This window comes from Anabrus simplex, chromosome 2 (genome assembly GCF_040414725.1).
Source record: "Anabrus simplex isolate iqAnaSimp1 chromosome 2, ASM4041472v1, whole genome shotgun sequence".
Taxonomy (NCBI): Eukaryota; Metazoa; Arthropoda; class Insecta; order Orthoptera; family Tettigoniidae; genus Anabrus; species Anabrus simplex.
Genome location: NC_090266.1, coordinates 583,145,078 through 583,163,921, shown reverse-complemented (window position 1 = coordinate 583,163,921; position 18,844 = coordinate 583,145,078).

Below are 18,844 nucleotides of genomic sequence, written 5' to 3'. Positions count from 1 at the left end.
GGGATATTCGTCAATATTGATGTGCCGGGGCTTTAAAATAATCTGCGCCACTCCATCGACAGGCGCCCGTAGAAATACACTGTACTATCCGCACACGTATCTCATGCCAGATTGATAACACCAGAAGCAAAGCTAGATGGGCGATAACGGTGTACTGTTTGCTTACATGTAACGCAATATCGACATCGTTTAAGCTGCACAATCAGGAGCTGTGATATGAAAACATTGCTTCTCCACCGGAGATATTTCTTTTTTTAAACAGTGCTCCAGTAACACTTGCACGACACATTAACCAGTTTTCCATCCAATTTCTACAGATATCCTCTTAATGCAAACATATTTTTAAACTCGCTTGAGAGGGAAATTCCTTTTGGAGAGCACAAGAAAAATCAGCAAAGTTTTTCTCAATGTTGCCATTTTCATTTATTTGATAACATTGATTATTGACGAAAATTAAATATTAATATATTAATATTGTACGGTTTACAGCTGAATTAGACATAGAGACCCACGGGACTGTTATTTACACGAATCCACTATTACTAAGCCGTTCCCTTAAACATAACTTTATTCAGTTACAAAATGATTTATTGAGGTATAAGCTATAAACATGGTCATTAACTCGCAAGAAAGTTGACTCTAATTTTCAGAAACTACTTAGCTCTTTGGCCAAGATTAACGGCCGAGAGGATTCGTCGTGCTGACCACACGACACCTCGTAATCTGCAGGCCTTCGGGTTGAGCAGTGATCGGTTGGTAGTCTAAGGCCTTGCAGGGCTGTAGTGCCATGGGGTTTAGGTTTTACATAGTTCTGTGAACTGATCGCCGCCTCTTTTAGTTACTGCCCGTTTTCAGGGAAACTATGTCATAATCTTCGAATAATCAGTGTGCAAATGCTTTCTAATAGCCGGCCCCGCAGTATAGGGGTAGTGAGTCTGCCTCTTACCGTGAGGCTACAGGTTCTATTCCCGGGCAGGCGAAGCTTTTTTATATATGCCTTACGTCGCATCGATGCAGATAGGTTTTTGGCGACGATGGGATATGAAAGGCCTAGGAGTTGGAAGGAAACGGCCGTGTCCTTAATTAAGTACAGCTCCAGCATTTGCCTGGTGTGAAAATGGGAAAGCACGGAAAACCATCCTCAAGGCTGCCGACAGTGGGATTCGAACCGACTATCCTCCGGATGCAAGATTACAGCCGCGCGCCTCTAGCCGCACGGCCAACTCGTCCGGTGAGGCTTTTTTATCCGGCTCTATGGACTGACGTGAGTTCACTCAGCCTACGTCAGAATTGTATTGAGGAGTTATATGACGGCGAGAAAGTGCCACCAGTCTAGAAAGACAAGTATCACGGATAAGAGAAAGCGTCGCGCTGACCACGCATTACCTCATAATCTGCAGACCTTCAATTAGCAGGCCAAGTACACATCAATATTGTAGCGCCATGCAGTTTGTTTGTTTATAGTGATATATTCATAGGATACAAATGCTGTATGTATAATGAAATAGTGTAGGAATCTCTAACTTTTGTGGTTAACAAATGATTCTGTTAAATCACATATTAGGATACTGGAGTCGGTAGAATGGGTTAGGGATAACTCACGGAAGAGCTACACTATGAATAGTGACTCTTGGTATCACTTTCGAACCCAGGATCTCTGAAAGTCTCATTTAATACATCAAAGGTGTATCTCATAATTCCGATGGTACTTTCAACAACTAAAAAAATTGTCTTTTACTGTTAGCTCACAAATTATTCGATTAAATAACTCTAACAGATGTATACATTCCCTACATGCATGTAAAGGTATTGCTTGAAAATTTTTAACAAAAGTGTTAGCAACAATATACTATAAGCACATGAAACCTTATGTAAGTTACAAAACGCAACAGAACTACTAATACCCGAGAAAGTTTTCTGCACGGTTTGGGACAGATAGCTGTGAGTTTGCTTTGGGGAGAGGGTTGGATCGAACTCCACTGTCGGCAGCATTGAAGATGGCTTTCCGTGGTTTCAAATTTTCATACCAGGCAAATGCCGGGGTTGCCCTTAATTAAGGCCTCGGCCACTTCCTCCCAAGTCTTAGGCCTGTCACTATGAGATCTGTCTGAATCTATGGTACGCAAAACCAATACCGGTAGAAAAATAGCATTTAATTTCAAAAAGTTGAACGAAATTCAGTACATGAAAATATTCGCATACAGATAGAGGAGAGTGCGGACAACTCTTAGTACTTAACGACTGAAGTTAAAAACCTTGACTTTACAGTACATGAAATTTCCTGTACAATGGTTCGTGCGTTTGCGCATTGTTTTGACACAGATTAATCACGCGTTTTTAATTTTTTTCGTTTTCGTTGGAAGTTAAACGTCTCATTATCCTAGAGAAGTTTCCGGAGACAATCGGACAGGAAAATGCTAGGACTGGAAAAAAAGGGGCCGTGGCCCAAGAATTTGGGTTGAGTGAAAATAGAAAACCACGGGAAACCATGACCAGTTCGACCTGTGTAGCTCTTAGCTTACATTCGGGATGTGGTGGGTCCGAGCCCCACTATCATCATCCTGGAATATGATTTTCTGTGCTTTCCAGTTTTCACACCAGGCAAATTCTGCGGCTTCACCTTAATTAACAACACGGTCACTTCATTCCCACTCCTGGGCCTTTCATAACTTCTCGTCGCCAAGGAAACCTTTCTCAGTTTGTGTGACGTTAAAGAACTAGTAAAACGAATGTTCTTGCTGGTCCCGTATTTTGAATTACAGACTCACTGCTGAAAGATACGAACATCATTTCGAGGTTACACGCTGGACCTATTTTATTGAACTGCACCTGGCCGGAAGCGTGGAATTTTCTTTCATCTGGTTAGAGCACTCTCTCTATTCGGATGGGTAGATCGTCAGTGGCTGGATGAGGTTATCCTGGGCGTTGAATTGGTCATTGTGTGCAGTGGAGCGGTCATAGAGGTAGGCAGATCTGACGCCACTACTATTTCTTCTGGAAGGCACCTCAAAGTCTACTGTGTACAATAACAGTCCCCGAACACGAATAACATTGCAGGACAGGAGGAGGACCTGTGAAGAAATAACACAAGTAGTATTAAGGAATGGGCTCGGCAGTTATCTTCACCATGTTGGAATGTGCCGTCTGCAGGGTGGAAGCCAATTTTAATGCCTTCGTTGTTAGAGTGCGTGCAGGGCATATCACGGCGTAACAGATGCCGTTCTTTTGAGTAATCTACCACCTAGGAGACAGTTCTAAACGTGGATCAGTGATGATGTCCGCAAGTGTCAACAGATATTTGCCTTTATTGCGTGATCTATACCAGCGAACAGCGCGTACACATACTCTCAGTTCATATCAGAATAAATACACATTTCTTTCGAACAACTTTCCATTCATTCCATTTTTCGGTATCGGCACTATTAATGGAGTTGTTCTATGGTGCTGGATTTGATCTAAAGCTCTACTAAGTGACGGACCAGCGCCGCAGAATAAAGTGAAGAAGAATCGGTCCACGTTGTCGAATCTATATTCTAGAACCTTCTGAATTCTCAGAGGTGGAGGTAACTGTGAATTTGTATATGAACGTACTGTATTTACAATGCTAATATAATAGTTAAATAATTGGACCGCTCAATCTACTGTTAAGTTAGAGTGTAATATTTTGAAATACTTAAGGTAAGTGTGGATTTGTATATAACAGTACTGTAATGTTAAACTAGTAGTAAGCTCAACCTACAGTATTGCAAGCCGTAGTGTTAAGCACTGGAAATACATAAGTTGTGTGTGAATTCGTATATGATGATGCTGGATTTAGAATGTTAAATTAGTGGCATTTCTTGTGATATTTCCTTTCCATGGAATTGCTTGTTGTACTCTTGTCGTTAATGTTGTTGTTGTTGTTGTTGGGTAATTATGTTTTAAATTTGCTTTATTATCACACTACTGTAAGTGACCATTGCCACCGGCATATTTTCCAATTGTGATATATTTGTTATTTGTTAAAGTAATAGTAACAATAATAATAGTAATAATGATAAAAATAGTAAATATTCCCAACAAGAGCCCATTGCTCTCAATACATAATTTAAAAAGATGAAAGTTGAGGAAGCTTCAAGATAGCCATGGATGGAAGTTCAGTTAACACAGTAAATTGGTTTTTTCCTCATTTTGAAAAAAGAATTGACGCTTAATCTTAAAAAAAACAGTGTGTCTGACTCGTTGGATGAATGGTCAGCGTAATGGCCTTCGTTTCAGAGGGTCCCGGGTTCGATTCCCGGCCGGATCGGGGATTTTACCCTTCATTGGTTAATTCCAGGGGACCTGGGGCTGGGTGTTTTTGCTGTCCCCAACATCCCTGCAACTCACACACCACACATAAAACTATCCTCCACCACAATAACACGCAGTTACCTATACATGGCAGATGCCGCCCAACCTCATCGGTGGGTCTGCCTTACAAGGGCTGCGCTCGGCTAGAAATAGTCACACGGAATTATTATTATTAATGAACCAGTGTACAATTTTCTATTTCTGGGTGTAATGGTGGTCCGTTCGCATAACAACAACATACACACTGCAACAACTAACTTCGACACAGTGTACCCTGTGAATAAGGTTCTTCGTTTTTCACGTGTGCAAGGAAGAAATATCTGCGACAACAACATTTCCTTTCACCTTACAACAAAGGAATGGGTGGGATCGATTGGGCTGATGAGAATGTGTCACCCTACAGGGTGTCAGCACACATGATAGATTTAGCGGAACAAAATTCTTGGCAACTCTATCGGAAAGATGGTGCAAAACACGATCATTTGGGTTTTAGAAAATGTGAAACTACATCTGTTTTGACATCCAATCAAACAGTGGTTTCTGCCAAACGGAGGTCATCTAAGAAACGGAAAGTGGATGCACGTTTTGATGGAGTGGAGCATTATGTAACAGATCTTTCAATAACGCTAGCAACAACAACAACAACAACGAAGGCAGCTTCATTTCAAATCGTTCTCAAAGAAGTGCATTGCAATGTGTATCAAATGCAACTCTGCATTGCACGTTTCTTGATTTGTACCATCCGCACAAAGGGCTGAGAATAGAAATTAATTATATAAATAAGAGTCCGACTCCATGGCTAAATGGTTAGCGTGCTGCGTCCCGAGTTCGATTCCCGGCAGGGTCAGGAATTTTAACCATAATTGGTTAATTCCCCTGGCACAGGGACTGGGTATATATGTCATCTTCATCATCATTTCATCCTCATCACGATGCGCAGGTCGCCTACGGGATGAAAATCAAAAGACCTGCAAGGGGGAGCCGAAGTCCTCGGACACATCCCGGCACTAAAACCCATACGACAATTCATTTCATATAAATAAGAAATAAATTCCCGTTCTGGAATTGGCTTACATTGATTACGAAAGTAGTGGATGACATGGAAGATAGTGAATCTCGCTGACGTGCTTCTGGAAGGTAGCTCATACTAAACAAGTAATTTTACCGAGCTTGATAGCTGCAGTCGCTTAAGTGCGGCCAGTATCCAGTATTCGGGAGATAGTAGGTTCGAACCCCACTGTCGGCAGCCCTGAAAATGGTTTTCCATGGTTTCCCATTTTCACACCAGGCAAATGCTGGGGCTGTACCTTAATTAAGGCCACGGCCAATTCCTTCCCACTCCTAGCCCTTCCCTGTCCCATGGTTGCCATAAGACCTATCTGTGTCGGTGCGACGTAAAGCAACTAGCGAAAAAAAAAAAGTAATTTCGGTAAAACTTTTTATTTTGCTTTATTTACAACCGAAATGATGGATTTTCACGGAAATACTCCAAACAAGATATAATTTAGGCCTATCTGAATTAAGGCAAACACAAGCATCTGGTCTCCGAGCAAGAGGAATTTACTAGACGCGGCTAAAATCACCGCTCAGTTCATGAATCGAAGCCAGAAGGATTTGCCAAGGAACTGCACATACCTGTCCTAACATAAGAACCTTACATTTCAAAGCAGTAGTAAATGCAGTCTCAACTGTAAACTAAATTCTTGGAACAAAGTAATCATTCAGATCCGAATCTGCTTCACTAGTGAAACATAATGAAGGGGGACATTTTCTACAAAAAGTTAAGCCACTTAAAAGACACACAGTAATAGAGGGGCTTTTTAGCCGGATCTTGTGGTGACTTTGCATTTTCAGACACCTACATGACTGAGTAAATAAAACGGTACTTGTATATTTTAAAGGAAAATTACAGATTGCCGTCACCGAACTCATAGGGAATGTGAGATGACTTGCCAAGACACGTTGTCTCACTACTAGGCCAACTAAAGCACTAACAAAACCTGTCTTCATTCTTCGGCGAGTCCGGTTGTGATGAGAAAATTACTTTTGCGCAAAAAACAGCTGCTATTATGACGCCTGCATGAAGATAGGAATCTCCCAGTCTCTTCTCATCAAGTAACGTTTAAGGTACTGTATCTACTAAGGAACTCCGGGAACATAAACTGATATGGAGCCTACGTAACTGCTCAGAAGGCACATGAATGAGAAATAGAAAGAAGCCAGGTGCTACTTATAACAGAAACATTTCCATCATTTTCTTTCAAAATCGTGTAGTTATTTTTAGCTTGGTGCAGCCTTTATAAGGCAGACGCTCCGATGAGGGTGGAGGGCGTTTGCCGTGTATGGGAATCTGTGTATTATTGTGGTGGAGGATAGAGCAATGTGTGATGTATGAGTTACAGGAATGTTGAGGACAATATACACACACTTTCTCCAAGCCAAGAAAATTAAGCATATGTAAAATATAAATAAATTGATTATACTTCATTCATGCTTCTCTTACTCTTTACGCAGAAACGAATAAATGAAGAACAGAACAAGTTGTTCTTTTCACGTGCGTAGTGGTGAAAATGACTTAATATCAGCTACATTAAACATACAAGTAGAGAGATGTCGTGAGAAGAAAATGCATTCGTAATGTTCTTTATTTTTCTGTTGCTACTTCCTTAACGTCGCACCAACACATCGAAGGTTTTCGGCGACGGAAGGATGGGAAAGGGCTACGATTGGGAAGGCAGCGGCCGTGGCCTTAATTAAGATACACCCCCAGCATTTCCCTTCTGTGAAAATAGGAAACCACGGAAAACCATCTTCAGGGCTACCGACGGTGGGATTCGAACCCACTATCTCCCGAATGTGAAGCAGGAAGAATATCCATAAGAAGGAAACAGTTTGGGAGTAAGCGTTCGCTGGAAAGCGGATTGGTAGGGAGGTGGTTTTATTTTGTTTCATTCATAGTGCATATCGCAACCGTACAAACTGAAATAATCAGTAGGTGCCAACAAGACAAACAGGCAACTAAAACTGTGTACAAGTTCAAAACATGAAATGAAGTAAGGATTGAAATTAGTGCTCTCAGGTTGTGTCTGCTGACACAGAAATCCAATTGTGATATTAGGATTTACCTCGTTCGAATGTATAAAAGTGATTTTGGGAATAAGGAAAACGTTCAACTTATCTAATAATAATAATAATAATAATAGTAATAATAATAATAATAATAATAATAATAATAATAATGGAATATTGCCTCCGAGCAGACATGGTTGATGTCTTTCGAGATGACGCCGTGTAGGCGACCTGCGAGTCTTGAGAATGAGGCCCTATCTATGATGGCTTCTAATGCAGAAAACGGCCCACAGAGCCAGCCCCCGAGATAGTGGAATTAATCAATGAGTGTTAAAATCAACGTCCCGGTCGAGAATCGAACCCGGGACCCCTGGTCAAAGGCTAGCACTTTAATCATTTGGTCATGGTGCCGGACACTTATATAATAAAACAATTGACAAATTTCTAATTTTTTACAAAGGACATTAAAATAAGAAGTACACAGCTTACTCGATATAATTCTTCCTTGCGCCGCTAAAGAAATAAAGACTGGATAATAACGTATAACAAAATGAATTCAGTGAATTAGCTGAACTTCTGTGAGATATTGGTTGTGTAGATCATCTCCCCCTGCCAAACATAATTGGCTCTGACACCAAAGGGCTTCAGGTTGGCTGAGTGGTCGGCCTAGAACACCGGCTTTCTGAGCCCAAATTGGCGAGATCAAACCTAGCTCACTCCGTTGGAATGAAAAGTCACTCATATACGCGATCGTTGTATCGGGAGATACACTACTAAATAGAAGAACTCCTACGGGAAGAAATGTTGGTACCTCAGCGTCTCCGGAAACCGCAAAATTGGTAAATTTGGCGGCCTAGGCCCAGAACATAATTCAAAACGCTTCAAGAGTGGCGTACGTGTTACTTACAGTAAGTTAATACTTCTTGCACTTGATGATTGAATTAATATGATGTTACTTTCTTAACCTTCCGTCGTCAGCCACGTAATGTAAGGAAAGCGTGCTTCTCTTTCTTCAGATGGATTCGGGTTCAGTCTCTGATCAGTCTAAGAATTTTAATTCCGGACTGACGCCAAGAACGGGATTCATTCAGCTTTGGAAAGGCTTTCTGATATGGGAAGCAGTAGAGACGCTCACGAATGCCAAGTATTACATTGATCTTGTGGCACTCGAATATCTATAGGCCATATTGTTGGGAAGCAGTCGATTTAGCAAGTCTTGAGATAGTTTTGCCTGGATAGGTGTGAGAGGAACTAGCTATAATACAGTCTAAATCATATTATTATTATTATTATTATTATTATTATTATTATTATTATTATTATTATTATTGTCCGCCTCTGTGGTGTAGTGGTTAGTGTGATTAGCTGACACCCATGGAGGCCCTGAAAGCAATGCCACTAAATTTAAAAAGTAGTACGAGGGCTGGAACAGGGTCCACTCCTCCTCTGGAGGTCAACTATGTAGAGGAGGGTCCGATTCCCACCTCAGCCATCCTCGAAGTGGTTTTCCGTGGCTTCCCGTGATTTCCCACTTCCCTTCCAGGCAAATGCCGGGATGGTACCTAACTTAAGGCCATGGCCACTTCCTTTCCTCTTTCCTGTTTATCCCTTCCAAACTTCCCCTCCACCCCCACAAGGCCCCTGTTCAGCATAGCATGTGAGGCCGTCCGGGCGATGTATTGGTCCTCCTTCCAGATGTATCCTCCGACCCAAAGTCTCACACTCCAGGACACTGCCCTTGAGGTAGTACAAATGGGATCCCACATTATTATTATTATTATTATTATTATTATTATTATTATTATTATTATTATTATTATTATTATTATTATTATTCTTATTATGATCTACTAACCATCATAACAAATGGCCATTGTGGTGTATGAAAGCGACCCAGTGATCTGAAATACGCCAGTGTAATTTTACCACAAATAATGTTCCTCATTTCATAATATTCAAATAACTTGTCAGTTTGTTAACTGTGTCATCTCCTTTAATACGATACTCCGAGTGTGAGAGCACATGACTGAATGCGCTCATGAGAGAATGAGACTGTGACTTATTGTTTTATTGTGTACGTTACTTCTACGTACGATATCTGACGTCCTTGTCAAACAGAGAAGACCTCATAAATGATTACTAGCACCTCTCTTCACGGGCGCTGTACAGAAATAGAGAGATTCAACTTAGCGACTGGGATAATGCATAGCCTGGTTATTCAAACAGTACAGCACTCACTGTCGTCATTTATTATCTGTATAACATAACATTTGTGTAAAATATGTTTGGGTCCGCACGTCTGACGGGTAGAGGGATTCTGCATTACAATCTGTAAGAGTTACTGACTCCGCACTAATCAGAACTTCACGGGATGACTGGATGAGGTTTATGAAACTACGTGCCTTTATATTCAAAGAAGTAACGGGACTTGAACAATTGGCAAGCTTTTGTGTCAACAGGAGAAATTTAAGATGACCTTCCCCCATCACACTCCACAACTTAAACTTGTTTGCCTGCACTCACACTTGCAAAACAGGAAACCGTGTTGGCTTTTAGCTTTTGAATTATATCTGTAATAGACTACAATGCAACAGAATTTGATGAAAGAATATATATGTATATCCCGGGTCATTGACGTGTCTTCTCTGCATTCTGAATTTCTATTAATTACAAAATGAATTGAAAAGTAAGCGGCCGTGATTCAGAAAGACACTATCTTAGAAACTGCTGAACATCGAGTAAAAATTAGAAAATAAATATTTTTCCAGTCATACACAATTTTAAATATTAACGAAAAACTGTGACATGAAATCTGAAATAGAAATTCGGTAGAAGTTCGAATTGACGCGGTTGTTGGCGGACATGCTTTACTCCGCGTTATACAGTAGCTTAAGCGCGGAAAATGAAAAAAAAGACTCTTAGGGCGATATAAATGTGTTAATAAACAAATAACAACGTGTATTGCCAAGCCAAGTGGACATCTTCAAATTTCTGAAAGTGACTTAAGTGATTTTTAAATATAAAATCTAGCTCTTTGGCTGAATGGTCCACATTATCGGCCTTTGGTTCAGAGGGCCCTGGGTTTGTTTCTCGGCCGGGTCGAGAATTTCGACTGCGTATAGTTAATTCCTTTTTCCCGTGGACCGGGTAATCGTGTTCGTCTTCACACACAGCTCTTGAACCACATACAAAACCACTCTAGCTACCACCACAGAAACACGAAAATGTTTACACAACAGTTATTATATGTATGCCTGGAGTCAGAAATGGCATCTTGCCATAAAACCGCGTCAAATCCACATGAAGCGTCGATCCTAATAAACCAGGAAAATGGTCAGGAAGAAGAAGTACAAGAAGAAGATACTGACGATTTAATAAATGAGAATATGTTTACCGGAATGGACTGAGCATTTCATCTACGTTCAGTAATACAGTAGCATCCCAGTTAAACACGGTCCGATTAACCGTGGAGTAGGGTTGAATGCGGTACGAAGTATATGTCCGAAAAATTCATCAATATATTCTTATGCAGTAACGAACTGAGTAGAGGGATTCTGCATTACAATCTATAACTGTTACTGACTCCGCATTAAACAGAACTTCTAGGGATGACTGGAAGAGATTCTGCAAACTGCGTGCATATCTATTCACAGAAGTAACGGGACTTAAACAATTGGCCAAGCTTTTGTGTCCACAGGGAAAATTTAAGATGACCTTCCCCCATCCCACTCCACAACTTAAATTTGTTTGCCTGCACCCGCACTTGAAAAACAATAAACCGTGTTGGTTTTTAGCTTTTGTCAGACAATCACCAGTTGAGTGTTAATTTTTCTGTAGGTGCTGTGATTTCACGAAAAAGAAAAGCGTACTCAGTGAACGGTAAATTTTTTTATTATTTTTCTTTTTGCTAGTGGCTTTACGTCGCACCGACACAGATAGGTCTTATGGCGACGAAAAACGGTAAATTGAACATAACCGATCGTGTGAAGAATTGTATGTCGAATGTGTGTATTTTAGTTACAGCATCTTTCATAAAATTATGTTGCCTTGTAGTATATTACAGATAAAATTAAAAATGTATCAAGGTAAGATATATTTTACAATATAAAAACTTAAATATTTCATTATGGTCGTGCAAAAACAGTCGTATGCACCATGCATATAATGCTCCGTGCGTAAGTTAATTTACTATACTCTGGTCATTAATTAATATCATTCCCAAGTCACTCATAGGTAGTCATTTTTAATTTGATAGGTGTTCGCAGCTGACGCATTTATGAGGATGATTGGTTGTGATAGAAAGTTCTTAGTCTGAAGGACAGACATAACCAGTGGGAGTAGAATTGGTTAACTGCAGTCTCCCCAGTGTGCGATGGAAGCAGATATCGTAAATAAAGCGTGTGCTTTTATGTGGTGCATCATTTCGTGTGGTTCTTTATTTCAGATTCGAATAATTTTAAAACAAGTATGGAGATATCTTAAAATGTATCTAGCCAAAATACAGTATATCCGGAAGTAGCCATGAATTTCTGTATGGAGTAAACATCAACAAGGCCTCTGGCGTAGAGGGAATGATGGGCGAAGTATACAATGCGGGATGAAGGTCATTCTCGATTTCCTTATCCATTATTATGTAATTATGTAGTTATATGACTGATCGTATTAATGTTCCAAACTTTGGACGTATTTTACCTTATGTTTCATTACATGTGAAATTAAGTTATTTTGTAAATTAAAGTCATGTGAAAAGCTTTCAACGTATCGCTTGAGTTATTACGTGTGTTAAGTAAATGTCGCTCTGTTCCAAGTGTCAACTTTGTCGTTTATTTCTGTTTCACTTATTATTAAATTGTCAATACGATCGCCTACGAAAGTTTAATATGGTCTGTGTTGTTAAATTGTCGTATTTCAGAAGTGTACAATGGTCATTAGTTGCTAAATTGGATGCCGTTATGCATCACTAGACCAAGCGCCAAAAGTTGGTTGCGAGATAATCGCGTTTAAATTTGGTTCTATGTGTAAATTCGAGCCAACATAATTTTGCTAAATATGTTATTACTGGTGTTGTAGGATAATAGATTGTACCTTCTCACCAAATTTCAACATCTTCATACTCGCACTGCATAGATTTTCTTGAAGAAATGGCGCTTAGTCTACTGATGCAATTTAAGGTTTTCCTCAAGTACGAATAACGCATCACGATGCTACACCGATAACCCCTTACTGTTGAGTATCTACAGAGTAAAACTTCAAAAAATATGACGTGGCGGCAGCCATGATTAAAACCTGAATCTCCTACTGTCCGGAAAGGCCCGCTAAGTGCTTGATCCACCGCGAGCCGCGCTATAACTCCGGTACATTATTCAAGTTTTAGATGGAGAAATTCTAGATGGGAAGCTATTCTCTAAAGTCGTTGGTATGACGACTTACTGATTTGAGGAATTTCAACTTATCTGAGTCAAATACATTGGTAAGACATGGGCCATTGTAGTCTGTACAATTTTTGAATGGATTTTCCTTCACGATAGGCCTATTATATTCTGAGAGTAGGCCTACAGTATTGACGTGATATTTTTAAGCCTATGGGTAAGTTTTGTTCTGTTGAGACAGAAAATGTGATTCCAGATATTTTCTCTCATAAATACACACAAATCACTGGACAGGTAATAAGATAGTTGCACTCAGTTCATTCAAACCTGAAATCAGGATCTCCATTAAATCCATCTACGTCATCCACGATGTCAGAATCTGCTTGAAGATCTGGTAAAATTATTTGGCATCTGCAGGTAATAGGTGCATCAGCAAACAAAAGTATCTTAGTTTGGCTTCAGAGATAGGTTTTCCGTTTGGCCACAAAGGTATTAATGCCTGGTGGAAGGGAACTCTACTTTCCCGTGGTCGTTCCTGTCTTGATTTATTTAGATTTACTTCCTGAGATTCACCATCAAATTCTAGAGAATGATTCTCAGACGCAACCTTCTTAGCAAGCTGCATTAGTAGCATTGTCCTTCTCCTTACTTTTGGAAGTACTTGATACATCGCTGAACTTCGTCATTTGATAAACCACTCAATGTATCACCACGTAAAAATGTCAGCACTATCGAAAACGCGGGCTCCCTCGCTGTCATCCGCGCGCAATGTGAGGAATGTGGCGCTTGGTCTAATGATGCAAACAGGAACATCGCATAGTCTACTGATGCAATTTACATTTTTACTGATTTCCGCTTTGTCGCTTAGGTTTTCTGTTTACTATCAACTAACGGCCTCTTGTAATGCATTGGGGAATTTTTTATAAATAGTTCATGCCTTCCTCTAAAAGATGGCGCTAAAATCTCAATTTTCGTCAAATGGCGCTTAGTCTACTGATGCATAACGGCATCCAATTAGCGTTATTTCAGTGTTAGGGAGTGCAAATGGTCATGATTTAAAAATTTTGTTTGTTGTTAGCATTCAATTAGTATTACTCCATAAAAAATATATATGCACCTTGTTCTGTAAGCGTGAGGGTATTTTTAGGAATTTTGTCTAGTGACGGATTTTTAAGGTCAGTGTGAAGACGTGACAGGGAAATGACTTTTTTTGGGGGGGGGGCAGATTTTGAGACCCTAGTTTAGTGAAATTAGAAGTTTGTCACCGTTTCTGGAGTATATGTCCATCCTAATCGTAGGATTTTTTACAAGTAGAATTTTGCACCGTGGCTTCGCGTTTTGTGTTGTTTTACACAGTGTTTTATCTTGACCCAGAAAGTTGTGAGTCCCTGAGATGTATATTTGTGGTGATATTCCAGGCTTGAGAGTCCTGCGAGATATTGTTGATGTTTAAAATTCCGGGATTTGGATATGAATTGCCCGATGAAATAAGGACGGTGCGAAGTGATTATTTTGTGAAAATCCCATGATTCGGATACCGTGTAAAATTGCTTGTCCAGAAAGTAATTACTTGGGTCTTCCAGTACATCAATCAGAAGCTTATTAAGTGTTGACTAGATCCGTGGGTATCGAAAGGTTTAAAATGAAATTCATAAGATAAGAATTAATTTGGTATTTGTATTGGAATTTTATTCTGCATTTAACGTGTTCACGTTGAGGTGTTGTAATGTCCAGGGAACGCCTTGCTTGTCTTAGGTTACCAGAGGTGACAGGAACTATGAAAGTTGGAATATCGCAAAAAACAACGGCTGTTGTACTTACATTTTGTGAAGTGGCCGGTCGAAACAAAACCACAACTTAGGTTGCTTGTATCCTCGGTTTTGTGACTGTATATATTTGAGGTTGACTGGACCTTCACAGGTGACTGTTCGAAATCATAACCACCACACAGGTTTGAACAGATTCTCATTCTATGATCATATTATACAAAGGCCAGTCGGATTTCAGTAGTGACCGTTTGCAACGTGAGGTCATCGATTATTATAACATTTCGTTAAAGTTATCTGAACACAGAGATGGTTTAAATCCACGCCGAAATTCTTTTAACACGTCATCACACGCTCCCGCGGCAGTTTGCCGCGTTTGAACAATAATCCTAATATCTTCCTTTGTTGTCTCCAAGAATGGGCGGGCAGTCAGATATTCCTCCCCCCACATCTATGTATAACGACCGTAGCCTAATCCAGTTCGTCGCTGTCTCCTCTCTACGTCAGTTCACATTTGTGTTGGTGGTGTTACGTTGTGTGAGCAGATTGCTAACGTGCGTGCTGTCGCGTACAAACATTAGTGAGCATATTGCTAACGGGCGAGTTCTCGCGTATATTTAATATGATACATTTGCAATATTTATGTTTTATTGTTCGCGCCATTACCTGGAAATGTATCCGTACGACTTACAACAAGCTAAAGTGAGAGATTTAGTGGACAGTGTTCCAGAATGTCATTCAAGTAAATTAGGTGAAGATACTTCTGGTTATAGTGACGTTGATGAAACAGATATTTTAGAGCATGTTAATAGTGACTCAGAAGAGAGTGTTGCAGAAGAAATAATACAACCGTGTGAGCTTGGTAACGAACACCACACCCCACCGCCCAACGAAGAGGCGCTCAGCAAGAACCTGAACGTCGTGAGCCTGTTCTTAAAGTGAGACAGCAACAACCACATGAGAGGCCCCTGCAACCAGGTCAATATGCTATGTGTGGTATCTGCCCTAGAAGGAAAAATAGCAGAACAATGGTTATTTGTTGCGCATGTGATATTCCCATCTGCCGAGAACATACAGTGCCAACGTGTTCGAGATGCTCAACCCAACAGGAGGATCCAGCTGAAAATGACTAGACTGGCTGATTGTTGGACAGAAGTAATATGCTTACGATGTTTCTTAAATCAATCATATTTGTTTATATTTCATATTTTACTAATTCAACTGGACTTGTGTTAATGCAACTTATGTGAAAATGCCTAAAATATAGTATGCGGCAATTTGCTAACGGGGCGTGCTTTGATGTCAGGTCACAGCCTTGGAATTGCGGCAGTTTGCTAACATAGCGTGTTCTCGTGTTGTAAAATATTTTAAATTACTAATAATGATTTACAATCCTAAATATGATGTTTTGGTAAGTAAATTCTCTTTCTTACAATGTTGTTAATGTTTGAGGATTGGTTTCTTCGTTTCAAAATCAGAGCAACAATATATAACATGTGTGAGCAAATTGCCGTGGGGCGTGCTGTCATGTAAAAATAAGGGGGCGTGTGATGACGTGTTAAGATTGAGGATGGAGGTGATTGTTCGCGTTAATATTTTATTTTTCTTGGTTGTCAGAAATGGTAGTTGTAGATAGATGAACGTGAACAGGGTTTTCACTGCATATTGTCGTAGGTCAGTGGTTGAGTTATATTAAAGAGATAGCTTTAGGGGAGTTGGGCTACATTTAAGTCATGGTAAGTGCAATTACCGTTATAGCTAGCATGCTTATTCTGACTTAGCGTTGGGTAATCGTGCTGACGTAACAAGTGAGTAGTTCACCACTAGTTCATGGATATTTCGAGTTAATTTTACGTGTTTGTTATATTAGTGTTGATATTAAGGTAGGTATGCTTAGGATTTATATCGGGCCGAGCTCGATAGCTGCAGTCACTTAAGTGCGGCCAGTATCCAATATTCGGGAGATAGTGGGTTCGAGCCCCACTGTCGGCAGCCCTGAAGATGGTTTTCAGTTGTTTCCCACTTTCACACCAGGCAAATGCTGGGGCTGTAAATTAAATAAGGCCACGACCGCTTCCTTCCAACTTTTAGCCATTTCCAGTCCCATCGTCGCCATAAGAGCTACCTGTGCCGGTGCGACGTAAAGCAACTTGATGTATATTGGGAATTAGTGAGTGCGGTATAACCCTTTCATGGAGATATTTATTTAAGGAAAATTCATACGTTGTTAAGACTGATATTCCTACTTGCTATTTTGCTTAACGTTACGGAACGTTAGCTCGATGAAATTTAGTAATCACGCACACTTTTTACCGACACACCATCGAATCAATCAATCAATCAATCAATCAATCAATCAATCAATCAATCAATCAATCAATCAATCAATCAATCAATCAATCAATCAATCAATCAATCAATCAATCAATCAATCAATCAATCAATCAATCAATCAATCAATCAATCAATCAATCAATCAATCAATCAATCAATCACTGATCTGCATTTAGGGCAGTGGCGCAGGTGGCAGGTTCCCTATCTGTTGTTTTCCTAGCCTTTTGTTAAATGATCACAAAGAAATTGGAAAATTATTGAACATTTCACTTGGTAAGTTATTCCAATCCCTAACTCCCCTTCCTATAAATGAATATTTGCCCAAATTTGTCCTCTTGAATTCCAACCTTATCTTCATATTGTGATCTTTCCTACTTTTAAAGACACCACTCAAACTTATTCGTCTACTGATGTCCTCCCACGCCATCTCTCCTCTGTCAGCTCGGAACATAACATTTAATCGAGCAGCTCGTCTCCTTTCTCCCAAATCTTCCCAGTCCAAACTTTCAACATTTTTGTAACGCTACTCTTTTGTCGGAAATCACCCAGAACAAATCGAGCTGCTTTTCTTTGGATTTTTTCCACTTCTTGAATCAAGTAATCCTGGTGAGGGTCCCATACACTGGAACCATACTCTAGTTGGGGTCTTACCAGAGACTTATATGCCCTCTCCTTTACATCCTTACTACAACCCCTAAATACCCTCATAACCATGTGCAGAGATGTGTACCCTTTAGTAACAATCATATTTATGTGATTACACCAATGAAGGTCTGTTCTTATATTAAAACCTAGGTACTTACAACGATCCCCAAAAGGAACTTTCACCCCATCAACGCAGTAATTACAACTGAGAGGACTTTTCCTATTTGTGAAACTCACAACCTGACTTTTAACCCCGTTTATCATCATACCATTGTCCACCGTTCATCTCACGACACTATCGAGGTCATCCTGCAGCCGCTCACAATCTTGTAATTTATTTATTACTCTATACAGAATAACATCATCTACAAACACCCTTATCTCTGATTCCACTTCTTTACACATACCATTTATATGTATAAGAAAACATAAAGGTCCAATAATACTGCCTTGAGGAATTCCTCTCTTAATTATTACAGGGTCAGATAAAGCTTCGCCTACTCTAATTCTCTGAGTTCTATTTTCTAGAAATATAGCCACCCATTCAGTCACCCGTTTTTCAGTCCAATTGCACTCATTTCTGCTATATCTAGCTGAAATCCTACAAACTGAGCTTCAGTCGAAAACTTTTCCTAAACCCAAACTGCCTTCTGTCAAACCAGTTAATAATTTAGCAAACATGTCTAATATAATAAGAAAGAATGCTTTCCCAAAGCTTACATACAATTCATGTCAAACTGACTGGCTTGTAATTTTCATATTTATGTCTATCACCCTTTTCGTTATACACAGGGGCTACTATTGCAACTCTCCTTTCATTTGGTAGAGCTCCTTCAACCAAACAATAATCAAATAAGTATTTCAGATATAGTACTATATCCCAACCCATTGCCTCTAGTGTATCCCCAGAAATCCTTACAATTCCAGCTGCTTTTCTAGTTTTCTACTTTTGTATCCTACTGTAAGTGTCATTGTCATCATAGGTAAATTTTAATACTTCTTTAGTGTTACTCACATCCCCTATCTGGACATTATCCTTGTAACCAACAATCTTTACATACTGCTGACTGAATACTTCTGCCTTATGAAGATCCTTGCATACACACTCCCCTTGTTCATTAATGATTCCTGGAATGTCCTTCTTTGAACCTGTTTCTGCCTTAAAGTACCTATACATACTCTTCCATTTTTCACTAAAATTTTTATGACCACCAATTATGCTTGCCATCATGTTATCCTTAGCTGACTTCTTTGCTAGATACAATTTCCTAGTAAGTTCCTTCAATTTCTCCTTACTTCCATAACCATTTCTAACTCTATTTCTTTCCA